General features: G+C 39.3%; 1 protein-coding gene across 19 annotated transcripts in view; it reads left to right on the top strand.

Moving 5' to 3' along the window:
- Window positions 1-24,600, top strand: part of TENM4 (teneurin transmembrane protein 4) — a 1,678,763-nt gene that overhangs the window by 1,191,500 nt on the left and 462,663 nt on the right. For 4 of the 19 annotated variants that reach the window (XM_066989940.1, XM_066989945.1, XM_066989942.1 and 1 more), the window contains one exon: window positions 2,585-2,667. The exons of the other annotated variants lie outside the window; for them this stretch is intronic. The gene's annotated coding sequence lies outside the window, so the exon portion shown is untranslated. The remainder of the gene's footprint in view (window positions 1-2,584; window positions 2,668-24,600) is intronic. 19 annotated transcript variants of the gene reach the window in all.

Below are 24,600 nucleotides of genomic sequence, written 5' to 3' on the forward strand. Positions count from 1 at the left end.
CTCATGAGAGAGTGACGTCCCAATGTAAACATCTTTGCATGGAGATGAGGCATAAGGACCACAAGACAGTCATGTTGCAGCAACTCATGTACTGTATGAGCTCAAAGCCATCCTAAGAGACAGTCCTCATCTGGGGTTCATCTGGGAGCCAGTCGTAGTAGCTTTTCTCCATCAGTAGTTTTTCTCCTTCTGTTGAGGATGGTTAGCTCATGTGAAGATGTCTGCAATGTCTAAAGTTAATTGAGAATTGAGTCTTGTCCCATTTGTGGAGTAATTCATAGTCAGTGTCTCCATGTGTACCTGGATGAGCTCAGTATTTACTGGAACTTGCCAGGTTAAACCCTTTTGTGAGTTGACTATTGGAGGCAGAGCCGTGGTGTGGTAAGGTGCCATAGCTCAGTAAGCTGGAAATGTGTATGCATGGCTCAGACAACAGATTTAGTACAGAGCAAGAACTCATGGTATCCTTTTTTCTGTGAGAGAAAACATTTTGAGTCTTACAATTATGATACACAGGCAATAGAAAAGCACACCTGGCTAACAGCTTTGGGGTAATACAACTTTGTGGTCATCGGTGTGAAAACATCAAAATGAACCCTTAAAGGGACATAATCCACTTCAAATCATAATTTGTAGGTATCTTTCTGAACCTTATTTATTGCAGAAATGCCTTAGACCATGGAGAGGGAAGTCATTTGAAAATGCACTTGACTTGTTGTTAGTTATTGATATTCTGTGTTTGATTTTGATTTTGCATGTGGCTTAGCCTGCATGGGGAAAAATCAATAAAATCTGTTTTAGTTTTGTTCATAGTCTGTTTCTCTCTCTGGCTGCCCAAATAGTGGTGGTTAGATTTCAGGGTCTATTCTGGAACGTGAATGCCTGAAAACAGGAGGTTTTAATTTTTTTAATTTATTTATTTTTTTCATCCTGGATTTTATACAAGTGTTGCTTTGAGATAGCATGAAGAAGGTTTCTTAACAAAAATGCAAGTTTTATTTGGAAAAGAAGATGACAATGTATACAGAAAAACAGTCTGGATTAGGTGTGTCTGATCAAATGTAAATATTCACAACGGCAGAGGCAGTCACCACAGGCTGTTTTTTTGTTTGTTTGTTTGTTTGTTTTTTTAGTCAGTGGCAAAAAACAAGCATATCTAAGTTGCAATATTTTCATTCTAAAAGAGACACCTAAAATAAAGACACATAATATGTGCCCTGGAAATGTCTGCTTCACTCTGGGGATTAGAAAAAGAGCCCAGGGTAAGTTTGGATAGACTCCAGAGAGGACTGAAGTTATATGATATGAGTTTCTTTCCTGTCTGCATGGGATCTCGCTCCATCACTCCTGCTGGGATTTCTCCACTGTGCAGCTCCATTCCTGGGGAGAAATCAAGGCTGCAGAGTAGTTTGCTAAATACCAGGCTACAAAATCATGATCCTTTTCTTTCAGACAGTTAGGCAGCCTAGCATTCTGGCCTGCAAAGGTGAAAAACCTCAATGAGAAGGAAAGAGATCATCCCCTTCTACACAGCCTTTAAACTGTTTCTGAGATCACTCAACAAGGAGGAGGTTAGCTCCTGCACTGGCGGAGACCCTTCCTCACCTCTGCTTGTGGAACTGTGTTTTGAACCTAGATCTAGTTCCTTTGCAGAAGTTAGGTCTGTTTGTTACTGCAGAAAAGAGTAGTGAACAAGGAGATGCACCATCATCCGTGTCTTGGAAGGAGAGGGAGTTACTGGAAAGTTATAGATACTCAGTTTGAGGAGGGCTGAATGAATCTCAAGTTAGATCAACCAAAGAACTTCAGTTCTTAAGCCATGAATGTGGGCAGAGCCTCAGTGACATTCCCTCTTTTGTGACATCCTCTGCTGTCTTTCTGGAGACAACTGGGATACTGCTAATTCTGTGCATGAACTTGAAAGGTAACAAAGAAAAAATATCACTATATTTTTAGTGAACTTTTTTACAGAAAACACAGGTTCTGCTGCAGTGGGAAATTCCTAGGAGGTTGCAAGGGAGTAAAAGTTAAAAATCATTGCTGCAGAGGAAGTATAATGAGACTAGTCTCTTACTGTAAGTTCATCCTTTCTTTGCCAAAAGGTACATAGGATGAATTTATATTTAGTCTGTGTGAGCCTTAATTCGTTGCTGCTGCTGATGGTATGTCCAGATCTTATGGTAAAATGGCCACATAAATAGATCTGGGTAAAATATTTCAGTGGTTTGTTTCCTGTATAATGTGGTGTGATGCCCACATATTTAAGCAGCTTTCTGCCCCAGAGAAGCAAAAATGAAAATTATAAAAACATTGACATAAAAGATTTCAGTGGCTTGGTAGAAGCTGTTAGTTTAAGCCTGTTGGCCTAAAGAAATAAAAATGTAGAACAAAGGAAAACTTCAACCTCCACAAAGGAAAACATGATATGTCGGTCCAAGCAAAATGTTTCAGTTGATCCTACTTTTTTTTTTTTTTTTCCCTATCTACCAATTCTTCAGCTGCTTTGTTAGTGAAAAGAAAAACAATAAGAAAGTTCATTCAGGTCGACCTAAGATACAGTTGCTCCTTTTTGATTTTTTTTCAGTTCAGCTCGTGAATCAAAAAGTGTAATGAAGCCAGAGACTTGCAAAACTCCTTTAGTAGCATAAACGAATGAATATAACCGAGGTAAGTTAAAACAGTAATGATAGTGCTTCGTATTTGTTTTAATTTTGCGGTGAAGTGAATTCTTATTTTATTTTAAACTTGAGTCAAAATGTGTCCTCAGGCATGAATTTATGCTGGTTGAAGTCACAGCTTGAATCAGGTCTCTGTGCAGGAATGCTACCCTGAAAATATACAGGGAAAACAGGGAAATGAAAAGATAATGGAGAAAGCAATGGAGAAAAGCCAGCAGAGCAGAAGTCAATAAGGTGTCCTCTGTGGAATAAATTTTGATTATTAAATTCAACTAAGTGGTGTAAGACTATATCTTATTATACATGGATATAGAGAATGCTTGCTGCTGGAGAGCTGAAGTAGTAATAATAGTAATTTCCTCCTGGAATTTCGTATGCTACTATAGCATAAATATTTTCTTCTAATAACAATAATTAAAAATTCAGCCATCAGATACATATCTTGGCTAGATTTATTTGAAGTGAGGTGATTTAATCACATTCCCATTGGACTAATATGTAATAGAACATTTGAATTAGCATTTAACATTCTGATTTTTAAAAACACGTTTTAAGAGTCTTGGTTTTCAAGGGAAAGGTGAATAGAACTATTTAGAATACATAGCCTTCAGGTACTTGATTGTTTCTTTGAGTTTCTGTGTCTTAAATAGTAAACAAAAACAATTCTGAATATTTCAATGAGGAAAAAGTAAATAAAAGGCAAAAACTTACAAAATAATCTGCAAACTAAGAAAGGAAGAAGAAAACAAGAGCTTGGAGGTTAAAAAAAAAAAAAAAAAGCCTCATTGTGAGCTTCACTGGCTAAAAAAATTGAATTTTTGTAATTCTCTGGCTATGTTATCAGACAAGGCTTATGGTAATCCTCCCAGAAGGTAGATGATCTATAGGTATTTAATGTATTCATGAAAGCTGTGCACGGTATTGGCAAAATTCAGAGCCTGGAGTGGGGAGTTCCCGAGTGAGGGTTGCTGAGCCAAGGCCCCGTTGACTTACAAATCCAGTCTGCAGAAATGTGTGCAAAGCAGCATCTGTGCTAGGCAACAGTGTTCTGTGTATCAACACATGTCAAAAACCGACCTCTCATTATTTCCCACCTCAGGCTGTGTTGGATACACGTGAAAATGCATGTCCGAAAGCTGGACATGGCTCACAAGGAAACAGGTGAACAACTCTGACGTTATTGCTGCCGAGCCTGGCAGGAATTTTATTCCACATGACAGTTCCTAGGGCTGGATTCAAACTCTTTTTGCCCTCTGAAGTATTGATCAGGCAACTCTTCCACCCTGCCTAGCTATTACGGCCAACCTTTCAGCAATTTAGGAAGGGGTTGCCTAAAGTTGTCGACTAACGGGATGGCATCTGCTTCAGTTTCTCTGCTCTCAGGTGTTTTGTTTTTTGGCCTTTGCTGTGCATAGGAGGGATGGGACTCTGCATCCAGAGGGCAGGACCCTAGACTGAGAGTCAGAAAATGGAGGAATTGCTTTGCTTGATCGTAATACTGATCCTTCCAATGCTGTGACCTGTCTGACACCCACCAGATCCTGATTACTCAAAGGCTCTAAGAACTTAAATAATTGATTTTACTCTGATTTCTAAATTATTTTTTATTTGCTTTATTTGTAAGCCAAGAAGCTGAATACTTCTTCTATATACTCAATGAGTGACTAATTACCCCAAGAAGCTGTGAGGTTTTCCAGCTAGAAGTTTATTGAGATAACTGTGCTGAGTCCTGTAACTCTCATATGAGTAAACTGTCCTTCTTCCATTGATACCAAGTGTGGTGAAGCTGATACAAACCAGCTGGACCTGGTCTTACAGTTTATTTAAGAGTAAACTATCTAAAAATATTGATTTGCACTGTCTGTGCTTCTGCTGTCTGCCTCTGACCCATGGCCTCCTCTTGTGTAAACACACATTCTTTGGTTGGTGAGAGACGTAATGATGGTCTGGTCCATAAGCTGAAATCAGGTTTGTTTAAAGAGCCTCTCCAAGGACGCTTCACCCACTGAAAGTCAATGATGATGGTCCTTATAAATCTGATGCTAATAACAACATTGTGACCTGCCTGCCAATGTGGCAGTGCTGACCGAAAAAGCACAGACTCAAACATCATGAAGATCATTTTAAAGCATGAATGTGTGTACTCAGTGAGACTTTAAAGTTGAGGTTGCAATATAACAGAATTCCTTCTCTTATGCTATGGGTCTGCAGTGGGAGGAGCTCCTCAGCATGGGGGACCAGAGCTCTGCTTGGCCATGTTGTACCTCCTGCAGTGGCATTGATATCCCCAAGAAAAAAGGATGGCTCTTCCTCTTCAGCCAAAAAAATCCACCTGTGTGTGCCATGCAAAAGACAGGTCTTATCTCTAGAGACAATAGAAGGAAAAGAGCCTGACATTTCGAATCATCACTAAGAATGGACATTGGTGTGTTCTGGGAAAAAATGATAGGAGAGTGCAAATCATCACCAGCAGCTCTCTTGAGAAAGACATAGGGCACCATCCCTTTTGTGAGTGAGTTACGGGTATTACAGTGAGAAGAACTTCAGGGCAAATTCCACAAAATCCTTGACTCTCTTTGAGATACCAGGACCTGACTGCCCTGGTGGAGATGCTGGCCTTCTGTGCATCTGATCCAGGACATCAGACTTGCCAAGAGATCCAGACCAGGTCAGGATAACCATGTGCCACATGGGGAAGAGAACTAATGTATGTCCTAAGGTGCAGATATTTAGGAATATTTAGGATTATTTTTTTTTAATTGCTGCCCTGGTGAATCTAGGTCTTCATGAAAGAGTGTGCAGTGGACTGAGGTTGGAGGTGGTGGTACCCAATGCTACCAGGGAAGGGAAGGGAGCTGGGAGACCCCTTCCCCACAGGAAAGGGATTCCTTCATTGCAAAAAGTGAGATATTTTTTTTTTATTTTTTTTTTCCAGACAGGATCAAAAGTCAATATATGGAATGGGTGAGGACTAGACAGTGGCCCAGTTCTCTCCCACCCTGCAGCCTGGGTTGTGCCTGATATCCCTGTAGAAGGGTGATATAAATTGTTCCAGTCCAACTTGCTTGAATTTCATGCCAGGATATGTCCAAATTTCAATGGTTTCAGAAATAATCAGTCTCTGAGATTTTATTAACAAAGAAATGTATATCAGCCTCCTGCAGGAGCTGGTTAACGTAGGCAGCAAGTCCCTTTCTATCTGTGAGCCTGCATCTGCAACAGATTATCAAAATCACTCCACAGTTTCTTGAGAAAAAGCACGATGTGATTAATCTAGGCATACAAAGCCTAACGTACAGGGTGGGAGTCACTGTACAAACCGCTGCTTTTAAAGATCTTAAGGCAGATCAGATCATTCACCTTCTGGAGGTTCCTGTTTCCACTGGCTGTAAAGAAAAGCCAAGGGACACTAGCTCTGACTCTGATGCCTAATTTGGGATGTGCAGCCTATAAGTAATATATATATATATATATGAATATACATTGCATTCATGGCTCTTTTTAAAGACATGGGTTTGAGGATTAATGCCTAAAACATTTGCACCTTTATAAAAAGATCTGCTAGATTAAAAGATAAATGAAAGTGATATGTAAAATTCCCAGAAGTGAAGCAAATTTAAGGGAAATGGCCAGTAAGTCAAATTCTTGGGTTTAAACCTCATATTAGTAAAGAAATGAAATTCTGCAGCTCTGAATGGAAATTCAGGTGGTTTCATGTGTGAGCTTTAAGCTGACCTGTGAAAAGCAGAGCTAACATCCTTGTAGCCTGCTGCAGAGACGCTGAGATCCTTGTCACTTATTAAAGTTTCATTCTGTTCCCCCACGAACAAGGCAATTAATAATTTAGAATACCAATCAATCAGGGGTTAGATGTACTAATCAAACACATTCCAGCTGCTAAGTATTGCTCACTTAAGACATTGATCAGCTGTAGGATGCTCTGTAGACCATTTAGATGAGTATTTTCTGACAATGTGCTTTAAACCCCCTTGAGGTCAAATCTTTGACACCGTCTGCTGGACCATGTGGAAGGTTGAATGCCAGACTGTCTGACAGACTGTAATTATTTTCTGTCCTCATGCCCCTTCTGCAGTCATTAGGGGATCAAATTTCTGAGAAAGCCAGAAAAGTTCCTTGTACTGCAAGCAGCTAATGGGCTGAAAATGAGTCTCTTTTGTTATGTTGATGATTTGCCACTGGATGTTGTTTGAAGCCCAGAATTGATTTTTTAGGGCTAGCTCTATTCCTATCATCTACTGTTGGTCTTGTGCGGCTCTATGCTTTCTTGCATAGAGCCCATGTTGAAAGATATATGGTAGGTATTGAAATTCATTCGGTCTGCTGGTGGTATCTTCAGGTGCTCTGATACGGATAGATGTCAATGGTGAGCCCCCCCCAGGAGTGCTGATCCTGGACTTTTCAGCTAGATGCTGAATAAGCGTGATGAAGCCTAGATTTTCTGCCTTTCAGGACAATGCCCTGACTGTTCACAGAAATAGCCAAGAGAAATTAAGACGACATTTCCCAATAAATAATTGAAGAATGAGACACATTATTTGCAGTCCTAACATGACTGGAAATTTAGGCTATTGCCTAGCAAGTTACTATACGAATTCCCCTTACGTTGACCCCTGTGGTAATTGGAATTTCAATTATTCATTTTCAATTACAAGCATGGCATGATGATCACAAATGTCATTAAGTATTAAATTACATCTAATGATGGATAGATGGAAGGATAGATAGATGCTTCTCCAGATCTTTTCTTTATTTAATGCCGGTAAATCAAGCACTTTTTTTTTTTAATGGAAGAACTTTTTAAAAATACTAAGAAGATGGTAAAATACCTTTTTATTCGCAGCAGATAAAATCCCTTTAATGTACATTACCTGAGAGCAGCATAAGTTTTCACTGTCTGTGTCATTAAGACAAATGGTGCCCAGTGTGTGTGTACACAAAAGCAGGTGATTTGGCATGCAGTGAGTGGCAAGGGAAAGGGAGGCGATTTGCTTCCTGCCTTATTAGAGATGACATCCTGGTGCTCATAATTGGGATCTTCGTTAAACAGCCTGCTCAATGTCTTTTCATTGTGCGTTAGCATACAGAGAGAGCAAAATCCCACACCCTGTATTAGCGGCTTGGAAGTCTGGGTGGGGAAATTATTAGGGGAGGTGATGGCATTAGTATATTAGACGTATGTTAGGCAACTCGCCTTCACCCATATTAGTCTTCTGGTGTGATATGCAGTCTGCACCAGCAAGAAAATAAAAAAAAAAAAAAAGACTCCGGGCAGATGAGACAGCACAGAAACACTCATAAGAGGGCTCAGCAACAAGGCTGAGCAACTCCTGCGGTCTGCCTGGGAAATCTGAACACAGAGGGCTGGCTTTTTAGGGTCAGGCAAGCTCTGGGAGTGCTGCAGAGGCACAGCTGAAACCTAGGCTGGTTTAGCTTCTGAGGAAGGTGATGGCTTTTGAAGACACTAAAAAAGAAGCAGTGTCAGAATGCAATTTCTTGCATTAGATCTACAGAAATTACTATTTTACATTCTTGGCATTTTAAAAATGAAGGCAGGAATCCCACTATAGGAAAATCCTGTTTGCACGTTATTGCAATGAACTGCTGAACAACAGGCACCCAGTCTAAGTTAGGAGCCATGAACTATTGAGTTTAACATGTGCATGGATGTTAAATATCTTAGATTTCTTGCGTTTTACTTTCCCCTTTTTTAAAAACAACGATGATAATATTCACAAGTCTACTGTGATGCCTAATTATCACATAACTGTAAGGCCTTTCAAAATGGTATTGCATGGACATAAATAATGTCTATAAACTGCCTAGTACGGTTATCATTTATGCAAAACAGAACTGAGACAATATTAAAATAGCTTGCCCAAGGCTACACATTGGCAAAGGCATTGGTAGACTAAAGAGAGAAGCTACATCTTTTTTTCTTAAATACACCTTTACTACCAGCTCTTAACTTCTTGTTTGTCTGATGGTAAATTATTCTTACCAAATCTAGGTATCCAGAATTTGTGTTTATCACTTTTACTATTTACTCATAACCTTCCAGCAGTGGTATCTTTTTCACAAACATCACCCTTTCTGCTGTCCAGGTATTTATAGTCCATTTCCACTGCCAGCCTATCCTTCCCACCCCTTCTTTCCTCTTCTCCCCCTTCCTCTTTTGTACACAGATGCCTATTCATGTCCTGACGTGGAAGCATTCCTTTGCCAGTTACAACCTGTAACCCCACTTGCTTATCAGTCCCTCTGCCTGCCTTCTTTAGGTATTATTTATATATATATTATCCCTTCTCTCCTTTTTCACCCCTCCCCTTGCCAGACCCTGCCTTTCTGAAGCCCTTCTCACAGTGCCTGTAGCAGCAGTTGGGGAATCATCCATCAAGGCAATCGCAGCTTTGCTCCTGCAAGGCACAGCGTTGTGGAACTGATTAGGGCTGGAGGGCCCCAGTCAGGTTTGTGTTGCTGCCAGCTCTTCCTGGGAATTGCTACTGTGCAGATTTTGCAGATGCAATCTCACCTGAGCTGATGAATAATTCTTCATTTTTTTTCTTATTTTTTTCTCTCTCTTTTTTCCCCCCTTGCTCATGTGAGTAGGGAAAAAAAAAAAAAAAAAAAAAAAGCACTAGAATGGACATCCCCTTCTTATGCAAAATCCTGTCTTCTTCCCATCTTCAGCACACATTGGTATTTATGCTGAGATGTATAATTTCTACAGTCCCTGCCCCTGAGTATCACAACTGTAGTTGTAAAGAAGGCTAAACTTCAAAACTCTTAAACAGTGTAAAGGCTGATGGCATTTTTTCTCATTTTTCCTCATCTGTTACCTGTTTTCTGAGTTCTGTGCTGCCTACACAGCACCCCCAGTGAAGGGGGTTGATTCCGGTTGCACAAGTTGAGTGAAAACTTTTACCACCAATAGGCTGAAGGAGGTCAAAAAAGCAGTCAAATTATTACACTGTATGTTTGCCAGAGATACAGAATACTAGTTAAAATATTGTGAAATTATGGCATAATTCTGCATGTGTTCAGTATTAACTTCAGATAGGCGCAACAGAAGTAGCACAGAAATGATGAAAATAGCTAGAGTTGATTAGAGATTTGTATATAAGAGGAAGAAGATTGAAACTGTAATTCAGAGAGAAAATGAGTATGATTAGTTAGATTTGTGTAGAAAAGGCTCAGCATGGCGGGGGTCAAACATTGCTGGACTCACTGGTGCTCCACGTGTGTCCTAAGCCTAGGTTTGCCCTGCAGTTATCCTGTCCTGTCTTTCTTCCACCAAGCTGGAGAACACTATAGGAAAGCTTCAGAGAATTGAGAGGAAGCTCAAAAATAATATCAGAGAGACAGACTCTGTGGTGTGGAGGTTAAGGAGTTCACCGTCTGCTGTTTATATCAAAGTGCAGGTTGACAGGGATTTGGTTTAAGTATACAGACACCAATGCCTAGATAAACTTTTAGACAGGGAGGCCTTTTTGATATTGCAAACTAAAGCAGCAACAAGATTCATTGGCTAGAAGAAGGAGTTAAACAAATTCAACCTTGAAGGAATGTGCAATTTTCTAGCAGAGAGGGTAATTAAGCATTGCAACACCTTACCAGGAAAGGTGGCAGACTCATCATCATTCTGGTTCTATAAAACAAGATTAGCTATCTTTTGAAAAAGCTTAATCCACCTCCTGGGAATAGCTGTTTTGTCTGTGTATTGAGAAGGGCTGATGAGAGATCCCTCTGGCCACAGTCTGTGCATCTCTGAATCCTTTTGCTGAGGCACTTTGGGTGAAACTCACCTGTTGCAGACTGATACACCTATTTCCTTGTACAGCTTAAATGCATTTCTGGCCTCAAACTTGAGCTTGTTACACTCGTGGGATGTAGGCAACCTCCTTGGTACTTATCCCGGGAGATGTCATTCAAATCCCAGATGTATGCCCTGCCCCTGGAGACTGCTTGAGAGGCGAGTTCCAAAACACTATAGATCACACTTCATTATAGAAAATTGCTACCAGGTAGGTAAAATAAACCAAGCCATAAACAGTAGAAAATCAAATGGTGTTTATGTGTTTTCTGGTTACCCCTGCACATGAAGCGGTTGCAAGGGAGACGTGTGATATTTTGGTCATCAAACTTATCTACCTGGTACATGTGTAATGCATCCTTCCACCTGTCTACCTGTTTTACATGACCTTTATTATCAAAGGATGGGATTCATCTCATTTAAGCTTAGGTGTCTCTGTCTAAGCTGGGCACCTTGGGCTGTATATATACTTAGTGCTAAGAGGCATTTTTAAAGGAGTGATTGGTCTCAGCTCTTGCAGATGTCTCCTTTAAAATGTAATGAACCGTGCTGTAACATTGCCTCTTCTTCTCCAAAGGTTAAAGAGAGAATCTAGGATATAAGCTTGGTGGTCTTAATTTGGTCATGTGACCCTATCAGCAATATCTCATCAGCTCTGGAAATTTAACCTTTACTTTATGTTTGGTTAGATAGTTATTATAGATTAACAATAATGATCCACTGTGACCTGTATTATTTATTCATTCTCCTGTTATGCTGCCTGCAACTCATTCCTGTCTAGAAAATGAAGCATTTGGATGCTTAAGACTCTCTGCAGATACTTTGGTTTGGCTTTTGAGATGGGACTTAGTGAGGTATGACTGTACAAAAAATAAGTCTTCGGTATGGTTGTCTAGTTTTTGCATCATTTTTGGCACAGCTGGTTATTTCCTGAACTTTAAAGGAAATCTGTCATTTGTTGCTACTAATTAGATGCCTTTACAATATGACCTGGAAACTCTTTTCCCAACAACTTGTTGTTATTAATAACATGAACTACAGCTGGGGCGTGCCAGTAGTTCAGGAGTCACAGAGCAGCATGACAGTTTAATTTGGTACCTTGATGAGATTTCTGCCTGCAAAGTTGCACAGAATATAAAAGACTCTGCTAGTATGACATTGTTGGGAGCACTTTAAGGAATTCCCAGACCATCTTTATTTATTTGAAAGCATTCACCCTAAGAGATCTTAAAAAGCATGTAGTGTAGATTAGAAAGATGGAAGAGACCATTCCGATCCCCCTAATAATTAATAATAATATTTGGTTATTTAGGTGGTTTGAGGACTTTGCAAACATTCATTGACTAGTCAAAAAGTTTATATCAAGGTATGTTAGAACTATTTTCATTGTGGTTAAGCGCATACAACCCAGCACTGGTGGAGTCCTCTTCATGAAGTTGGAGACTTATAGGCATGTCTTCAGCTTATGGAGGCTAATATGCAGGGCTGAAGAAATGTAGACAGATGAAAGTGATGCCTAAAGTGCATCATTGGACCAAAGGAAACCACCACATGCCACTCTATGCAATGTATTCCAAATTTGGCACATAAACCACAGGTTTGCTCTTGCCATTCCAGGCTGTCTGCTGTTCTGGTGCCAATCCGCATTAATTTCACACCATTCATTGGGATTCTTGTGGCTGGGATGTTGTACTCTGAGACTGCAGACCTACTGCGGTGAACACTGGGCAGAGCAGAAAGCAAATCTCTGCTTCATCTAAGTCACTTGGTAACTTTTTAAAAGATGCACACACACACACAAATATATACATACAAAACTCCCAACACTATCATTTGGATAATGAAGTATAATTTCAATCCAATTAACAACAAAATGGAAGTATGTCTGACCTAAACCATTTATGATGAAGCTGGGAAAAGCTGGACATTGCCAGATTTTTGTTTAACCAATCATTACAGAATATATTGTAACACTGAGTTTGCATGACAGTCAGCGTCTGCCCAAGTCTGCAAGAAATGATGAAAGACTGAGTTGCTCTCACTTTATTGCAGTGTATACCAAGTTTGAAAACTAATTCATTATGGGACTTTTTCAAAGGCTTGAAGAGACATTTGTGCCCAAATCCATACATCAACATTATTAACTTTAGTACTGCCAGGTAGAATAGCAGAAATTCAGTCACGCAGGACTATCATCTCTGAATATTGCCTAGACATTCCCTACAGCATCACAAGATAAGCAAGCACCCTAAGAGTTTACAAAAGTGTCAAGGAACATGCTGCTGTTAGAGGAAAGTGTCATCACACATCACTTAGAAAACTTTCTGAAAGTTTCTATTTCACAGTATATTGAAGTAAACACAGGAAACAAATAAATGAGTCAATGGACAGAAGAGTTCTCTTTCTTCCTCTCTTTTTTGAATGGAAGCAACTACTGTACTTATTTTCCAACTGAGAAGTGAAATTAAATTGTCTGGGTACTTGATGGCCCACTGTTTTTAGAAAGCTATTAAGATGCTGCTATCAAGTAGAGGACAGCCTTCTTGACCCTCTTTAGCTGGCTTATCTAGTGGCCCCCTGATGACTTCATCACTGTGCAGAAGGCAGATCACCAGAGGTGACCATGTTTAACAGTGTCTTCCTCTAAGTGGCAATTTAGTGAGCAAGGGAACACACTGGACTGGCTCCTGAATACAGCAGGGGGGACCTGAGGGAGGAAGGGAACATTTTGTGCTGGTTATCTTGCCCCTAAGAAGCGTGGTGATACAACAGACTTTCAGCTGCTCCAGCTCATATGCTGGCTGGGAGCGTGAATTAACAATGCTAGTGCTAAGTCTATCTGGGATCAGAACATCAGGCAGAAAGGCCCACCTCTTCCTTGTAGAGGTTTTGTAGTGAAAATATGTTTTTACTTATTACTGGTGCTTCATGAAATTTACAGCTTCTAAATCATCATTCTTAGCTGATCTCTACAATGCTGCTCGTGGACAAAACTTGATTTTGCTAGTGAGGTCAGTCAGTTGGAGACATTAGACAAAGCCCTGCTGGCTTTATTTGTCTTTTTATTAGCCTTCAGTCAAGTGAAACCTAATTGAACCTTTTTTTTTTTTTTTTTTAACTGAGAAAGGACTTTAGGTATGAATAACAGAACAGATTTAATGCTCAAAGCTTTTATTTTTATTTTTTTTTTCTAATTTTGTCTTTGGGAAAAACATTTTGGCCTGACCTCACTTCTCACTTCAAGACACCTGTGGTGTAAGCCCCCGACATCTACGCTACCCTGCTGGCATGAGTAGTGTTTCCCACCATGGTGCTTAAGCATGGAGGAGTAGCTGGGTTGGGCACACAGGCACAGTTAGCATCTCCCTTTTGGGGTCGGCATCCAAAAAGTTGTGAGGCCTCTGCTCACACAAGGACCTGGTATCTGGAGATGCCTGCTACTCAAAGCACAAAGGCATCCCTGCCAAGGCTGTAACTACTCTGGCTCTTGCCTCTATGTGTTAGCCAGGAATGTGTTTTCAATAACTGATCAATCAGTGAGACCCAGGTTTGCTCCTGGACACCCAACACTTCCTGCCGGAGGTGTTTTCCCTCTTCTTTCTTTTATTTTAGTTTCTGATCTCCAGTCAATGCTGTTGAAAGGGCATAAAGGTTCACCTTAAGGGGAATGGTGACAGATAGCAATCATTCTTCAAAAAAAAATCCCTTTCAGAGACAGAGGAAAGCAGAAAAGACAAATGGCAACAAGACCCTCTAGGCAAATTTCTGGTTAAATACTTCTGGGGCCCAAGTTCAGACACTTGTGCTGGGAGCAAGCAGCCCTTCTCACATCCTGGTTTTCAGTGTACTTCTCTGCTCAGAAGCCACACAAGAGCACAGATTTTGTGATCATGGAATGGATGAATGATTGTCTTCTCCATCCAGCTCTGAACCTTTCAGTCAGGATTTCTGAACCGTTATTTGCAAAGAGCAAAGCTGCCTGTCAGACAATGTCATCAAATGAACCAAAAGGAGAACTGGTTTCACTCTGAAGTGAACCTATTGTGTGGGCACTTCAGAACACGGTGACAGCAGCTTAAGATGCTCCTTTATTTTTCCTTCTGTAGATTGTTCCTTTTAGAAAGCTAACTCTGCATCCGATTATTTTTACGATCTGAGAAAAGGCTATGGGAACGGTTTATCTTTTTGTGTTTATATAAGTTCTCTAATCTAAATCTAACCACTCATCCATTGAAAGGCAAAAGAGACTTTTATGGTACTCTGAGAAAGATCCTCTGCTTGTAAATCAGCATATCACCACTGAATTTCAATTAATTTCACCCTTGGCTAAGTAGACTACAAGAGATCTAGGTAGCTGAGTGATCTGGCCTTTTGGTTTAGTGGATTGTAATATACAAACTCATAGGAAATAAAGGAATGAATAAAATTATAGGGTATTACTCTGAGATAATGTTGTTGTATATTTTGTTTAAGCCCCCAAGTATATTACTTCACAGCACATATTCTCCTTTCTTTCTCTCTCTGTCTTTCTGTGTCTGTCTGCGTCAGTCTGTCTGCTGTCTGTCTGTCTGTCTCTCTCTTTTTTCTTTTTTTTTTTTTTTGGTAAAAGTCATTACCGATCCAATTTAAGGAAGGTAATAAAAAAGAAGAAAAATCTTTCCCTATAGTTTTATAGGAATGCAGCCTTTGGAGAAGCAATATCCTTCAAACTCAGACGACTAGCTTTCATTGACGTGAGTTGCTTTCACAGTGGAAATATTCTTCAAATGCTTGGCTGAAAAAGAAAATAATCATCAACTTGTTGAAACCATGCCTTCTTGCTGCTGCACAAAATCTAACCATAAGTAGCTTTAATTATGCAGAAGTAAAAGGAGGAGCCTTCTTATTACAGGCACTCAGATGCAATTTCCAGTTGTTTCTGTTCATGAAATTGTTGTAAGTTCAAGCTTGAGAAAAACTGCGTTTGCTGTGCAGCTGAATATAAACAGAAATAATAATAATAGGGGAAAAAGACCGTACTTGTCACTGGCATACACAGCTCTCATGGATGGGAACAAGGGAACAGGGAGCCTTCAAGATGTACTGACTTTAAATGATTGACATTAAATTTGGTGGATTTTTTTTTTTTTCCTGGAGGCAAGTTCCCTTTGGTTCTGTCATGGTACTTATATTCATTGCCCTAGTTCCCCATCCCAGGCATCTGTGTGAGAAATCATAGCTATTCACTGAGGATTCTAATGAGGAAGGGCCCTGTGGACTCTCTGGTGTGAAGTAGCATTTAGCCTTGCCCCAAACCCATCCCAGAATACTCACCTGGATAGAAAAGACAACTTGTCTCTCCTTTCCCCTTTGCAGAAATTAACTTGAATGGAAAGAAGTATTGAGGTGATAGGGAAAACTGTTCTTTCGATTCTGTATAACATATACACACACAGAGGTGCATTAGGCAGGGTCTACTTCTAAAAATACTACTACCGCTACTACTACTACTACTACTACTACTACTACTACTACTACTACTACTGTTACCACCACTGTTAATAACAATGACAACAACAACAATAACAACAATAATAATAATACTGTGCAGGTGAGTTGACAACGTTCAACTGAAAACAGGGTAGTTTTCCTGGCAGTGAATGGTGTTTTACATGGCTCAGTATCCAAAAGGTCTCAACTTCAACATGGGAGAAGGAAAAAAATGAAAATGTAAGGAAGGACATAACACAGTGCATAACACTGAGAGGGTCTCAGAAGCAATCTTTCTGCACCTCTTTTCACAGGTATTTTTCTTCTGATGAAATTTAAAACCGCCCAAATAAAGGGTTTTCTGAGTTAGAAATATAGGTGTGAGTTGTATTGCTGTATTTTTATTTTTTTTTTATCTGAGGGTCTCTAACTACTTTAAAATATTTAATTAATTAAGCCTTAGAAATCCACTTTGGGAGAAGCTAAGAAGAATTAAAAACTGGAAAGTGTTAAATGTCTTGTGCTACCTTAAAGTGTGTCAATAAAGAAATCTTTCATCCTTAAAACAAAACAAAACAAGAAAAAATAAATAAACAAGAACAAGTCCTTTCCAACCTTGTGTTTCTGTGATTCTATGAACAACAAAATACACCAAAAAAAAAAAGTTTCAGGAAAGTTAAAGGAAAGTTTATTTTATAAGGTGCATGGCAAGTTTGGAAACTAAGCGTTTGAATAAGATCCCCAAATCTTCTATCTGGCAGCTGTAATTAAAAAACAGGTATTACAGCTACCTTTACTCACAATCAAAATTAGTATTCATGTTCACCAATAAGGAGAAGATCTCAAAACAGTTCTCCAGAACAGGGCAATATAACCATCCCTGACTACAAACACGGAAGTCCACCTGTAGTCATCAATGTAACTCATTTCCCAGCAAATTCAGAAAATGTGCTGGTAGCGTGAATTGTCTCCCATCACACAGAACCATCACATCAGGGAGAATATACAGACCAACATCTTGACCTCATGGAAATCAAGCAGACTCTGTGACCTCAGAGAAACATTTTTTTCCCTGATTTTCTGGCTCCAGTGTGCCATGTTCTGGATGTACTATGAGCCATTCCCAGGTGTACGTTCCCCATCCAAACATCATTTTCCAGTAGTCTGCTGTCTTGGCTGTCTTGCTATCCCCTTGACAAAGAGATGGACAATGGCAAGCTATATAATCAGGCTTTTTTTTAACCTTACATCTATTCTCCTTTCCCAGTATGTCTCCTAAATTTCTCTCTCTAACACTTCCCTTAGAGCCAGGCTCAGTTTCTAACTTCCCCTTTTTCACTCCTGTTTTTTTGCTCCATGGTCCAAGGACTTTCTCATTAGTTTTGCTGCCTGGCAAGCCTGCTAAAGTCAAGAGAAAGAAAGGTAAAAGCAGGTAGATTAGGGCAAGAGCAAGAGCTTGAAATCTGGGATCTGTAGTCCAATTCCCCTCTCATTACTTTTCCAATGCCAAATACTTTTCCTTCTCAACACCTTTTTTTTACTGATGCTAAATAGGGAATATCAGTGGTTCCTCTATTCACTGGAGTAGTTGGCAGCTAACTTGTCTAGGAAAAGGACAGGGAGAAAATGAGAGATGTTTACATGCCATTGCATTTCATAAGGTAAACCATATTTTGCTGCTGCTACTGGAGGATGAAAGGAAATGCATTCCTGTTTTGTAATGAATAATCAAAGCCATTTCACTTGGGGTTTCTTTCCAGCTAACACTTGAAGCAATGGCACAGTGGATTTTTAATGACCCGGAGAGGAGAACAATGACCTCAAATGCCGGTTGGGAGCACAACTTTATTGTCGTTTTTTTATTTCAGCCTCCTTAAACTCTCTCTCTTTTTTTAAAACCTTTGTTCTCTGCCTTTCAACAGATAGTTCTGTTGTACGGTTATAAATAACTTTACGGGCTGTTTTTACTTACACACACACACTCTATTCTGCAAAGTGAATGGTAACACTGAAATCAAGAACCATGCTTCTCCAGCTCCAAACAAAGGCACTGCTACTTCTCGGCAGCACCAGGATTTGACCTGGGGGTCCTCCGGAGCAGAAACTACAAAAGATTAACATTTCAGTCTGCTGAGCCCACCAGTGCGGTCTTGCCTTATCTCATAAGCTCTGCCGGAGGAATGAATTACCCTAGTTCATTAAGACTCGTTTTGAATTGTGGTGAGAGGTCACCACATAAGTCACCTCCAGTCTATTTTGCGAATAATATGGATTATGATAAAAGCTGGCTGGGAGGTTGAAGCCCAAGGATTTTGTTTTCTTTATTCTTCAAGGTGGGTAGAATACAGAGTGGGGAAACCCTGATCTGGACATTTCCTAACACTGCATAGTAGACTATAGAAAAGTCCTTTTTGTTCTTTTTTTTTAACCCATGAATAGGTGACCTCTTGATCTCTCTGACCCCTTTATTTTTGCCATGAAAGAACTAAAACTAGCTGTGCCCATACAAAATCTTATTTCACTTCAGTTTTCTCATGATTAAATTCCCTGCTGTGTTTTTGTTTAAGTGCTCTGATGATGCCCTTTGGAATTGGGCAGATGTTTGACTCTTTGAAACAGCATTTTTATTATTATTATTTTTAATTTAGCAGTGGCCTACAGTTGAGTCACGTTCATCCGCATCAGGAGTAAATGAAAAATGTTTTTGTAGTACCATTCATATCTCACCACCCAAAAGTACTTTGCGAGTGTTACACTGGGATACAGTAATTGGTAATTTGCATCAAATTAATCTGATGTGCAGAATGCTGTACATAATAAAACAAAGGCTATCTCCATGTTGGGTTGATTACTGGGAATACACTAATTACAACTGTAGGCAGCTTCAAACATAACCTTGTCAAACTTAGGTAATGGAGAGTAAGGTTGAAGGCAGATGGCATATGATCTACTTTAATCACATACGTAAAAATTAATGGAAGCCAATCATTGAGGAAAATATGTGGAAATAATTCTGAAGAAAATGTATGTGCTTCAAATATTATGAGTTAGTTTCTTATATGCATAATCCTACTGGCTATGTGGGAGCTGTGTTAATTCATTGCTGTTGAAATCATGGTCTTTAGGAGAAGAGTAAACTGGGATAATGTTTAGAGCTATGGAATGTTATGGAATTGTATTGATAGTATGGAAACATATCTTTATCAGGAATTAGCTAAATCCAGGCTCTTTTTTACATGGCACTTTGTCAGGCCTCTGTAAACTATGGTTATTAAAGATGATCATGCATATAATATTAACATCTAATTGAGATCAAGGCATCATTTTGCTAGTTACTATACAAGTACAGTGAATTTTGCACCAGAGAAAACACAGGCTTAAGTGTTAACACAAGTGAGTAATATATCATGTAGGCTAAATGTTTTGGTGCTCAGATTTTGTGATGCTATGCTTAGATTTGTTTAGGGAAAAAAAAAAAAAAGTATGAACCCCACTAATACTGGACAAAACTTCCCACATTTCTCACAGACACAACAGAAGCTTTATGTCATCCCTCTTGTGGCTGTGTTTCTGAGGTGTTCTGTATCACACTGCCGAATCACATGTCCTGGTGTAGGCCTTGGCTGGTGATCCAGGACTGTGTACCCCTCTGCCCTGTCATTCTCCCACTTGAGCATTCCAAGTCACATTAGTTAATGCCTATTACCCAATTCATTTCCAATTCCATGCACTCAAATGGAAGCCAAATAAACCGGAAAGAAAGTACATACAATTACATACAATAGACATATATGGGCAACCAAACTTGTATTAAAGGCCACCCCTTTGGGAAGGGCTGGTTTAAAGATTGACTTGAAAATATGTCTAAGGCTTCCAGCACAATTTTTCCAACCTTTACTTGAAAAACAACTTCCACTAAAGGACCGATCTTGTTCCGATCCCTTAGAACTCAGTGGTTAGGATATGTTTCAAAATGTAGATATAGTCCAAATATTTTACTCAAGAAAAAGTAGATTGCATATAAAAAGCTCTCAAGCTCCAGCTTTGGAGTGACTTGCACTCAGGTTTGTCTTCCCATGGGAATTTCTTGCTGGGGATACAGAGTGTACACAAAGTTAAGCACAAGAAAGGTTCAAATCTCAGTGGACAAGGCAAGGGGAGCTCCTGTTCACCTTAGACCTAGGGGATAATGTCAGTGAGATGTGGCTGTAGGTGAGTTAAATAGATCTGTAAACTCCTTCTTCCTCCCCATACTTACAAGAAGTACCACTCTCCTTTCCCAGCCCTGTATTATAGAGATGGATGTGAGAAGTGTGGGGAGGGAGAAGGATAGAGAAAGAGAGAGAGAGAGAGAGAGAGAGAGAGAGAGAGAGAGAGAGAGACTTACAATGTGTCATCTTTATCCTGAGAATGACTGTACTGAAGTAAATTATTGCCTAGCAGAGAATTATCATTTTTGTGAGATCTTAAAACCAACGGCTGTGAAATTGACTTCTAACCGATTTTAATTGAGATGGGCCAAAACTTAAAATATCAGAAATAAAAAGTCTGGATGTTTATTCCACGAGATGATGTGTGAATTTCTTTATAGCATTTCCTGTATGTCTGCTTCTTCCAGATATAGAGAGGACATTCTATTTGTAATGAAATTGCTTCAGACATCCTTTGCTTGTTCTCAAGTTCACAAACATTCTGGCCACATTATATACAGTATTATATCAATATATATTTTTTTCTTCTTGTCTGAATTCTACATTTTTTTATTTATTTACATTTTATCTTCCTGTTTCAAAGTGTCACATCCCCAGAAAGTGTTCTTGAAATATCTGACCACCCCAAAATGTTAAAAATTATCACAATACACACATGGTTTACACTTTTTCCTTCCTCACCTACCAGATATTCAACCTAGAAATGAAATCAGTTCCTCAGTTACATCCAACCTTACCCCAAAATGCTAGACGTTGTCATATCCATTCTTCACAAAACAAGAGAAAATTATCTGGGAGTTGACCTGCAAGGCAGTTTGTTTGTGACAGTTAAAATTAAGTTCAAAAATTCAGAAGTTACTCATCCTCAGATAAATATCTCTAAAGGCAGGTTTTCTTTACCACGATTTTTTGGCCCAAACCAGGGTGTAACATCACATAGCTATAGTCCAGGTAGTGTTTTTGCAACAATTGTACAGAATTGTGTTGACCTGCTCAAGAGATGGTTATAAAACCAGGGTCCACCTGGAAATAATGAATTTCAGGAGGAAAAATAATCAGAATTATGCAGAGTTTTATTCCTTTGCAAAAGTAATGCTCTAAAGGCCTTGCAATAACATATTAATATTTCTATAGAGGAAGAGTGGTAGAAAGCACACTTGTCATTTAAAGATATACAATACATTTTGGCTGCAGAATTTGCATTAGACTCCCATGAGGTCCTTTTAAATGGCAGCTCTATTTTTTTGATAGAGACTCCCGTAATCGTATTTATGTGTGATACAAGATACAGTGAGCTAAAGTTTGGCTTAAACATCGTTGGGGCACTACTGACTTGTACCATAATTTAGTAAAACAATGTGAGTAAGGTTGTGTTCCTTCTGTATTTCTTCCCACTGAACAACACAACAGCTTTGTCTGGTTTTGAAGCTTGAGATTCCATATTATGAATTAGGTGATTAAGTATTACATTCAGACCACCTGTTTAATCAGTTCCAACAGCTGAGCTAGATGTTGAGTGTGATTTTGACCTAACTTTGACAAAGTTGTTCAAATGGAGGTTTTTGGCAAGTTGAACATAACTTAAATCTGTACATCGAAATGTAGCTGATTTCCCCTTTGTCTTGTTAGCAAAAATAACTAGAGATTCTATGAACATTAGTGATTATGAACTATGACAAATAATGATGGCTTTTCAAAGCCTTGGAGATGACTACTGGACATTGCTGGGTCTACAACAGCTGTTGTGACCCCAGCAGAAGAGCTACCTGCCACTAACCACTCATTGAGCTTGAGATATCACTAGTCTGAGCTGTAGCTAAAGCTAGAGCTAAAGGCTAGACATTAAATTCTCTCATTCAGGCAATTTATGACTCCTTGTACTTTCTATGTAAGTGTTCATTTGTCACAGAAAGTGCTGAGGTGGGAAGAGCAAGACTCATTTCATTTTGATGAGCTTGCTGGTGTTTGGCTGTTTACCTCTCCCATACTCATAGTTGTTCAGTCCCCTTCCAAGTGACAGGAATTGCTAGGTCAAGCCCAATCCAGCTTGTTCCACATCTTGGGATCTGCATCATTACTAAATATTTCTTTGGAAATTGTAACTCTATTAATGTGGATGATTAGAGATTAGCTTCTATATTATATTATAACTACCACTATATTATTTTAGGTACCTTAAAGGAGGCTGTAGCAAGGTGGGGATTGGTCTATTCTCCCACATGTCCGGTGACAGGATGAGGGGGAACGGGCTAAAGTTGTACAAGGGGAGGTTTAGGTTGGATATTAGGAAAAACTTCTTTTCTGAAAGGGTTGTTAGGCATTGGAATGGGCTGCCCAGGGAAGTGGTTGAGTCACCATCCCTGGAGGTCTTTAAAAGACATTTAGATGTAGAGCTTAGTGATACGGTTTAGTGGAGGACTTGTTAGTGTTAGGTCAGAGGTTGGACTCGGTGATCTTGGAGGTCTCTTCCAACCTAGATGATTCTGTGATTCTGTGATTATTATAGAGGGAATTGTTTTCAAACTTGATGCTGTTAGAGGATGGATAACTTCACTAAAATGCCAAGTAAACCTTTCCTTTCCTTTCCTTTCCTTTCCTTTCCTTTCCTTTCCTTTCCTTTCCTTTCCTTTCCTTTCCTTTCCTTTCCTTTCCTTTCCTTTCCTTTCCTTTCCTTTCCTTTCCTTTCCTTTCCTTTCCTTTCCTTTCCTTTCCTTTCCTTTCCTTTCCTTTCCTTTCCTTTCCTTTCCTTTCCTTTCCTTTCCTTTCCTTTCCTTTCCTTTCCTTTCCTTTCCTTTCCTTTCCTTTCCTTTCCTTTCCTTTCCTTTCCTTTCCTTTCCTTTCCTTTCCTTTCCTTTCCTTTCCTTTCCTTTCCTTTCCTTTCCTTTCCTTTCCTTTCCTTTCCTTTCCTTTCCTTTCCTTTCCTTTCCTTTCCTTTCCTTTCCTTTCCTTTCCTTTCCTTTCCTTTCCTTTCCTTTCCTTTCCTTTCCTTTCCTTTCCTTTCCTTTCCTTTCCTTTCCTTTCCTTTCCTTTCCTTTCCTTTCCCTTTATTGTGAATATAAGCACACACACACACACATATATATACATGAATCCTGTAGAATTTGAGAGTAGATACTTAATTTTAGCATAGTTGTTAAGACAGCTGTATGGCATTTATCTAATGGAAATATGAAATAAGAATGATAAAAACAAGGTATTAAGTTCCACAGATTAATGACACAATATGCCTTCTTCAAGAAAATGTATTCCAATTAGTTTGTTTATTATTGTTTTCTCTTCAGATCAGAAGACATAGCTTTGACAAGCCATTTTTCCTAAAATTTTAAGGTTCTTTTTCTTTCCCATTTTTTTTAATGGCAAAAATATATATATATATATCAGAAGTGCAGAAAGTTGATAGTGCAGCAAGACACCTGGCTTGCATCATTCAGGAGTTAATAAACTGAATTGAATTTTGGATGCCATTCTCCATGGAGCTGTAGGCTTCCATGCAATCTTATAGGTTTTTCATTGCATTCAAACGGAGCTGGCCATTCTCTCTACCAAAACAGCTCCCACAGGGATCCAGATGGCTACTGCCACTCTCTGTGAGACACTTTCTGTTTTGGTTTCATAACCAGAACAAATGACGAGAACACAACAGAACACAGACGGCAATTCAGAAATTATGAGCAATCTATTAATCTTTGGGGGCTAATATCACAAAGCAAGGAGTATAATGCTACTCCCAGTTTAACTGAGAACTCTCTGTATAAAGGACAATTAATGAGAAATGAACAATTTGGTGTTTCAGGAGAGGAAAATGTTGGAACCTTAGGGCATATCAAAGATTTAAACATTGGATTTGACTCTCCTGTGACAGGTGGAAAATTACTTAGTCATACAAACGTGGTTCAGTACCATATACTCTGCAGTGCTGTTCTACAAAGGAGGCCTAACTTCTCCCACTTGTACTTTTTTTCCCCCTAGCATACACTGATGTCAGTGGAAAATCAACAAGGTAGTTAAAGCCATTGGAACTGATGCCATGAGGAAAGCTGGGTTTAGCAAGCTGAATACTGGAGCTAACAATGTCATTGCTGTTGTTTTACAACTCGTAAGGTTTAATGGGCTCCATCTCATTTCTAAAGGGTTGTATTTGACCTTCTTTATAAAACTACCTTGGAAGAAGTAGGACACAAAAATGATCGGCTGGGGAAGGCATTTTTTTCCTAGTGATTTGAATGCAGGTTTGGATGCAGGAGCTCTTGAGATTTAATTTCTCCCTCTCTCAGTTGCTATATTTGTTCTCAGTCTATGTAACAATAGGAGGGGACTTCTAGCAGCTCCTTCTATCAGAACAGGGTGTAGTGGGGGTACATTATTCAGTTTTGATAGCTGCAAGAAATTTGGCACACCTCGTGATTCTAAA

This window comes from Anser cygnoides, chromosome 1, assembly GCF_040182565.1.
Source record: "Anser cygnoides isolate HZ-2024a breed goose chromosome 1, Taihu_goose_T2T_genome, whole genome shotgun sequence".
In the NCBI taxonomy this organism is placed as follows: domain Eukaryota; kingdom Metazoa; phylum Chordata; class Aves; order Anseriformes; family Anatidae; genus Anser; species Anser cygnoides.